This window comes from Pseudonaja textilis, chromosome 3 (genome assembly GCF_049901715.1).
Source record: "Pseudonaja textilis isolate UNSWEBS1 chromosome 3, rPseTex1.2, whole genome shotgun sequence".
Taxonomy (NCBI): Eukaryota; Metazoa; Chordata; class Lepidosauria; order Squamata; family Elapidae; genus Pseudonaja; species Pseudonaja textilis.
Window position 1 is genome coordinate 4,482,814 of NC_141992.1, and position 8,098 is coordinate 4,490,911.

The following is an 8,098-nucleotide window of genomic DNA, read 5'->3' on the forward strand; positions in this document are numbered from 1 at the left end:
TTGACTTCAAAAAAAAAGAAAAGAAATATCTTTTTCTTTTAAAAAAATTCTGTACATATAAGCGCCATCATCTGTGTGAACAGCGTCAGATGGGCTTGCTACGTTATTTAAGCTGCCCAATTATCAAGCATGCATAGAGTAAATAAACAAATTTAATCACAGCTCTTCTGTTTGATCTTCCTCTCTGTCTCTGTCTCTTTCTGTCTCCCTCTGTTCTAACCCAAGCCTTGTTCAAATTAAACAAACACAAGCTGTGTATAAAAGCAAACCTTTTTAAATGCGGTGCTGGAAATTCTTTGCATTCCCGGCCAAGAGTCATTTAAACCTAATTGTCTGAGATCAAAGCAAGCCCTTTTGTTAGGAATAACAAGGTTACCTAACGTAGTTTGGGTAAAATAGTATATATAAACTATGATTGTAAGTTTAAGTGTGTGTCACTTTAAACTGCAAAGCATGTAATTTTGGGTGCGGTGTGAAACCGCCATAAGAGGGAACAAGAGAACCTGACGATTGCTGGTTTGATGGATTGATGGTTTGCTAACTGCGTGTTTTCCCTACTGCTGAGTTGCTGAAGGAAGAAAGGAGGTTTGACTTCTTCATATCTCTACTGCGAGGAGATATATTACTGGACTGATATTTGTAAGTTTACTGACCTCTTTTTCGACACTGGACTTTGCAACTGAATAATCCCTGGACAGACTGAATTAATGATAGATATATGGACTGTTTGACTATGCTAAAACTCTTACTGGAATAAACTATTTAACTAGCACAGTGTATCTGTTTTACTGAGTGTAAGCTACAAAAACGTTTATCTCACATATTTTGCCTGCCTGCCTGCCTGCCTGCAGTGCAGATTCTGCTAGGGTGTATCCCTAACACCTTTCAAGGTTGTCAAAGGCTGCCAAGAACAGAAGTCCAATTACCGATAAATATCAACTGACAGAAGTTTCAAAAACAAACTGGACTTTGCAAGGTTTCAACGAGGACTCAGAGTCTAAAAAACGTCTTTGCTTCCTGCAAAGAACACATCCCCGAGGGCTGGTTTTTTATCCCTTATGGGAGGGGCCATCATTTTCCAGCCTTACTCCTGAGTCGCCCTTGCTGCTTCAGCTGCTCTCTCCTTCGAGCAGCCCTTCACACACACACACTGGGTCAAAGCTCCCCAGGGTCTTCTGCTTCACTGCTGCCAGACCCCAAAAGCTCCAAAGGCAGCACCCCACTCTCTGATAGTCCTGGCCCCATTCCTGCATCAGACGAAGGACCCTCGTCCAAGTCCTCGCCAGGATCGCTGACTGGTCTCCTTTTGTCCTTGCTGTCAGAGCCCTCTGCCGTCCGCACCGGATGTTGGCGAACCACAACGCCCTCCCCCCCTCTTCCTCCCTTCCCCCCTCTCCCTCCCTTCCTCCCTCCCCCTCTCTCTGGGTCTCTCTCTCTCCCTCCCTCTTTCTCTCCCTCCCTCTCTCCCTCCCTCTCTGCTTCTCCCCTCCCCCCTCTCTTGTCTCTTTACACACACACAGCTTGTTGCTCTTTTCTTCTTTGGTTCTCCTTTTGTCATGCTCCTGGTGGAGACTGACTCCGAGGGAGAGGAGGAACAGCCGACAGGGATTGGAAGTGCAGCTCCGGAGGTTGTGGAGGAGGCTGGGGAAGGGCAGAGGCCGGCTGGGCAGTCAGAGGAGGATCCAGGCCCATCTCCTCTCCATCCTAGGGCACGCAGGGAGGAGAGGATAAAGGAGAGAGATGGTCTATGGGGGAGGAAAGGGCCTTGGTCCTCTTCATGGGCTGCAGCTGTGACAACTGGATAAGAGGACAGACATGCATACGGACTAGTGCTGGAAACAAAGCATGGAAATATCTCTAGTTTAAGGTTCCTCTCTGAGTTTGGTGTCCTTCCCAGTGTATATTCTGTTACCTGTGGATGTCCTCCAGCTCTTATCTTGCCTGGTTTGTACGGCTTTTTTCCTCCTTCTTGTAACTGTTTGTGTGGGAGTTTTTTGTCTTCAGTCAAGGATATATGGAGCTTGGAAGCAAAGTGAAGGAACAAAAGGGGCTTCACCGCTTTTTTGTGACTGTGTTTATTTTGTATCCCACTCTGGGTCATCACCCCTTTTAGTTGTTGAAAAACACACATATGTTCTCGATCTCTAGTCAAAAGACAAAGTGGTTAGCGAGTGCTTGCTAATTTACCTTATGGTTACTCACTCACACATTCATAGCCCCACAAAATTGCCACACTCAAATCACTTTCAGGTTCTTGGAAGATACCAGACCAAGGGAAGTTATAGTCACAACAAATTTACATAATATATAAACGTAAACTATATGCTATATACTTCGTGTGTGTACAATATCTATACTATATGTCAACTAGGAAAACAGGCATAGGAATGATTTATGAGTTGACACTATACTATATCTTTCTATGTACATAATAGCGAAATACCACTCATGCATCGTCACAAAAACTGCAGAACCGTCAATCCTACAAACTTGAAAGTTGACACGTATGTTCCTCTTGTCTTCTAGGTGCTCATTAAGGAAGGAATTTTCAAAATGACCATCAGAGCATTTAGAGCATTTCCTATATTATGAACTACACGCTCTGATGCTAAGGAGTTCTACTTCCCACCTGAAAAGAAATCTGTTCCAAAGGCAAAACACAAGAGGAGTTTCACTTTCAGTTTCAAAGCAGCAGGCGGCTTTAATACAGAACAGTTGAGCTAAGCCATGCCCAGGCTCCTTGCTGTCTCCTTCTTGCTCACACAGCAAATACTGTTTCAGTTTCCAAACAGCCCTCAACTCTTTCACACACTGGTAGGATGCTAGCCAGATGAATACTGATGGATGCTGCTAGGCAGAGGCAGAATTTCTCCCCTTTATTTTCCTCCCCAAAAGTAAGGTGTGTATAGGTGTGTATATATATATAGGTGTGTATGTATGTGTATATATACAATACATATCAATCAATCAAAATAGAGCTGGAAGGTTTTCTAGTCCAAACCTCTGCCAGACAAAAGGATGTCCAATCTCTTGTTAAAAACCTCCAGTGTTGCACCACCTACAACTTCTGGTGGCAAGCAATTCCATTGGTTAATTTTAGATTAAGTCCAACCGTAGGTGGCATATTCTATTATCTCCAAAATTTACTTTCTCTGTACAAGTTGATGGCTGGGCAGCTTAGACCAGAGGTCACCAACCTTTTGGACCTCAGGGACCACCAAACTCATAATTTTAAACCCCGGGAACCACTAATATGAATTTTGATTGATGGTGACTTGCTGATGTTGGTGGGAGGAAGAGAGAGAGAGAGAGAGAGAGAGAGATCTGATCTAACCTCTCTCCCTCCTTCTCTCCCTCTCTCCCTCCCTCTCTCTCATACACACACACACACACAAACACATAGAGGCAGGGGTGGGATTTATATTTCTTAACAACTGGTTCTTGGGCATGGCCTAATTTGTAGGTGTGGCTTGGATGTCATGTGACTGGCTGGGCATGGCTTGTATGTAAATATTATAAATATTTATGTAAATATTGAATTTTTTTAATAAGAAAAGAGCAACTTTTACCCAAAATCAGGCAAAGCAGGCAGGCAGATTGAGTTGCTCACAGAATCATAGATTCATTCAGAGATCTATCTTTCTGCCATCAGCTGCCTGAGTCTGTCACATAAAATTTGCTTGCAAGCAAACTCGTAAAATTTGCTCTGGGGGTGACATTTCTCTAAGGACCACCAATTTTTTCTCATGGACCACCAGTGGGCTGCGGCCCACCGGTTGGCAACCACTGGCTTAGATAATGTGCCAACCCCATCTAAACAGTGTTCAGATTGACAAAAATATCTATTGAAAGATAGTTTTTAGAAAAATATTCTTTATTTTGTGTTTCTTAAAATCATGTAGTCCTGGACTTACAACCATTTGATTAGTGATCGTTTGAAGTAACAACAGCGCAGAAACAAGTGACTTATGACTGGTCCTCACACTTAAGACCATCAAAGCATTTCCCCACAGTCAGATCGTGTAAATTTAGACCCTTGGCAATCAGCATAAATTTGAGGGTTGCGGCATGACCCACGGTGGTGCAGTAATGAGAATGCAGTATTGCTGGCTACTTCTGCTGTCTGCTGGTTGCCTGCAATTTGGTAGTTTGAATCGCACCAGGCTCAAGGTTGACTCAGCTTTCCGTCCTTTCTAGGTGTGTAAAATGAGGAGCCAGATTGTTGGGGGCAAGAGGCTGACTCTGTAAAACCGCTTACAGAGGGCTGTAAAGCACTGTGAAGTGGTATATAAGTTTAAGGGCTATTCCTTCCTTCCTTCCTTCCTTCCTTCCTTCCTTCCTTCCTTCCTTCCTTCCTTCCTTCCTTCCTTCCTTCCTTCCTTCCTTCCCCTTTCTTTCCTTCCTTTCCTTCCTTCCTTCCTTCCTTCCTTCCTTCCTTCCCTTCCTTCCTTCCTTCCTTCCTTCCTTCCTTCCTTCCTTTCCTCCCAGTGGTTAGAATGAAGTATTGCAGGCTGCTCTGCCCACTGCCAACAGTTTGATCTGACTAACTGGCTCAAGGTTGAGTCAGCCTTCCCTCCTTCCGAGGTGGGTAAAATGAGGACCCAGATTGTTGGGGGCAAGAGGCTGACTCTGTAAAACCGCTTACAGAGGGCTGTAAAGCATACTGTGAAGTGGTATATAAGTTTAAGGGCTATTCCTTCCTTCCTTCCTTCCTTCCTTCCTTCCTTCCTTCCTTCCTTCCTTCCTTCCTTCCTTCCTTCCCTTTCTTTCCTTCCTTCCTTCCTTCCTTCCTTCCTTCCTTCCTTCCTTCCTTCCTTCCTTCCTTCCTTCCTTCCTTCCTTCCTTCCTTTCCTCCCAGTGGTTAGAATGCAGTATTGCAGGCTGCTCTGCCCACTGCCAACAGTTTGATCTGACTGACTGGCTCAAGGTTGAGTCAGCCTTCCCTCCTTCCGAGGTGGGTAAAATGAGGACCCAGATTGTTGGGGGCAAGAGGCTGACTCTGTAAAACCGCTTACAGAGGGCTGTAAAGCACTGTGAAGCGGTATATAAGTTTAAGGGCTATTCCTTCCTTCCTTCCTTCCTTCCTTCCTTCCTTCCTTCCTTCCTTCCTTCCTTCCTTCCTTCCTTCCTTCCTTCCTTCCTTTCCTCCCAGTGGTTAGAATGCAGTATTGCAGGCTGCTCTGCCCACTGCCAACAGTTTGATCTGACTGACTGGCTCAAGGTTGACTCAGCCTTCCCTCCTTCCGAGGTGGGTAAAATGAGGACCCAGATTGTTGGGGGCTAGAGGCTGGCTCTGTAAACCACTTAGAGAGGGCTGGAAAGCACTGTGAAGTGATGTAAGGGCTATTGCTATCCTGTGGTCGCCATTTGCTTCCAGCAAGCAAAGTCAATGGGCAAAGTCCAACTGGCTTAACGACCACGGCAAAAGAGGTTGCAAAATTGAGGGTGCCTCATTTAACAACCAATTCGCTTAGCAACTGAATTCCTGGTCCCAATTGTGGGTCATAACCCAAGGGATGATCACCGTCATTTTAGCAGGGGTGGGATTCTACCGGTTTGGCCTAGTTCAGGTGAAACCCTTGTTACGATTTTGCGCAGTTCAGAGAACCAGCAAATTGTACCACTGACTGCCCTCACCCCCTCCTGCTCAGTCCTTTTCACACTGCCTGGTGAGCTGTTCTGACCCAAAACTTGTTCCAAGGAAACAAACACCAAACAGAGGTAAAAGCAAAACCTTTTAATGCTTCTCTGTGAACTCCGTTCATTCGCAGTTAAAAGGCTATGAAAACTAATTGTCCCAGATAAGAACGAGCCTTGCCAAGGGAGTGCAAGGCTGCCAAGGACAACAGATAAAGTTGTCAAGAAATATTTCAAACACAAAGAGCCTCCAAACACAAACTAAGAGAGTCCGAACGTCCACAAGGCTTGAGTGTGAAAGCTTCTTTGCTTCCTGCAAAGAACTCCTGTTTCTCAGCTGGCTTTTATCTCTTAAGGGAGGGGCCGTTACCTTGCAGCCTTACTCCCGAGTTACCCATGCTGCTGCAGCTGCTCTTTCCTTCGAGCAGCCCTGCGCGCTTGCACACTAGGCACAGGCTCCTCGGGGGCCTCTTCCTCACTGCTGCCAGCCTCCATGATCTCCAAAGGCAGCACTCCACTCCGGATGGTCCTGGCCCCATCTTTGCATCACATGCAGGCCCCTCATCTGAGTCCTCGCTCTCCGAGGCTTCAGCTGTCCGCACCTGCTGCCGGCGAACCACAACAAGAGCCTTCCTTCGCTCACTTGCCCAGCTGCCTCCCAGGTGGCCACTCTTCACCTGGCCTGAGCGAGAAAGGTAAGGCCAACAGCAGGGGTGGGGCCCACCATGCTCAGCCAAAGTGGGAGGTGAATGGGACACAGTGAGGCTTATTGCTGCCACCGCATTGCCACTCCGAACAGCCTACCACCACCGCCTCATTGCGTGGGTCAGTGAGTGGGTGGGGGAGGGTGAGCTGGCGGAGGGGTGATACTGGCAGCAGGGGGACTGATGCGCACAGAGAGGGGAGATTGCGCCACCGGGGCCCTTCCTGGGTGCTTCCCAAGCCGGCTTGGCCTGCGAGGGATGCGGGCGGGAGATCACCGGCCAGACTAGTGAGGTGGAGGGTGGGAGGGCAGGCAGCCCTCGGGAGAGTGCTGCACTGGGGTGCTGTGTGCTCTTGGGCCTCATGGTCTATCTACTGGAGGATGAAGGCCCTTTCCACGTGGTTCAATGGGTGCTAAATTTCTACACAGTTGTTCTGACCCAAACCCTTTCCCAATAAGACAAACATGAACCAAAGGGAACAGAAGCCTTTTAATGAGTCTTATGAATCCCCGGTTAAAAGGCGGCCGCAAACTAATTAACTCTAATTAACTTTGATAAGCACAAACCTTGCCAAAACTGTGCGAGACTGCCAAAAATCACAGATAAGAATTATTTCACAACACAAGAGTCTTCAAATACCAGCTGCAATGTCCACGAGGCTGAGGTTCAAAACGTCGTTGGTTCCTGCAAAGAATGTTCGCTTCACATCTGGCTTTTCTCTTCTTGAAGGAAGGGCCTTACTCCCGAGTCACCTGTGCTGTTGCAGCTGCTCTTTCCTGTGAGCAGTCCTGCATGCACGCGCACTTGGCACAGGCTCCTCAGGAACCTCCTCATCGCTGCTGCCAGCCCCCACAATCTCTGAAGGCAGCAGTCCACTCCCTAATGGTCCTGGCCCCTCATCTGAGTCCTTGCTCTCCTCAGCCGTCCACACCTGTTGCTGGCTAACCACAACATAATGTTTATTTGTCAAGCATGTATTAGATTACAGATATAATTAGAACATGATTACGATTACATGAAATGGGTACGAATAAAAGGGAACATTAGGACAGGGATGGTAGGCACGCTGGTGCGCTTATGCACGGCCCTTAAAGACCTCTTAGGAATGGAATGAGGTCAAAGTAGACAGTCTGAGGTCAAAGTTTTGGGGGTTTGAAGAAACTACAGAGTCAGGTAATGCATTCCAGGCATTGACCATTATGTTGCTGAAGTTGTATTTCCTGTAAGCAAGTTTGGTGCAGCTTACCCTCAGTTTGTATCTATTATGTGCTCGTGTATTGTTGTGGTTGAAGCTGAAGTAGTCATTGACAGGTAGGACATTGTTGTATATTATTTTATGTACTATGTTTAGGTCAGGCCGAAGGCAGCTCCAGGTAATTCTAGATTGTCTAAGCCCAGAGTTTCAAGTCTGGTGGCATAAGGTATTCTGTTGAGAGTGGAGGAGTGGAGGATTCTTCTTGTGAAATATCTCTGGACTCTCGATTGTGCTAATGTCCAATATGCAGTGCAGATTCCAGTGGTGGGATTCAATTTTTTTTTATTACCAGTTCTGTGGGTGTGGTTTGGTGGCTCTTGTAGGGGAAGGATACTGTAAAATCCTCAGTCAGAGTTGGTATTTGCTGATTCTCCAAAGTACTCAAAATTTCTGCTACCGGTTCTCCAGAACTGGTCAGAACCTTCTGAATATCACCTCTGGCGTGTTCCAGACAGATGAGCTGTGTTCAAGAATTGGTCTAGCAAATGTTTTGCATGTTCTA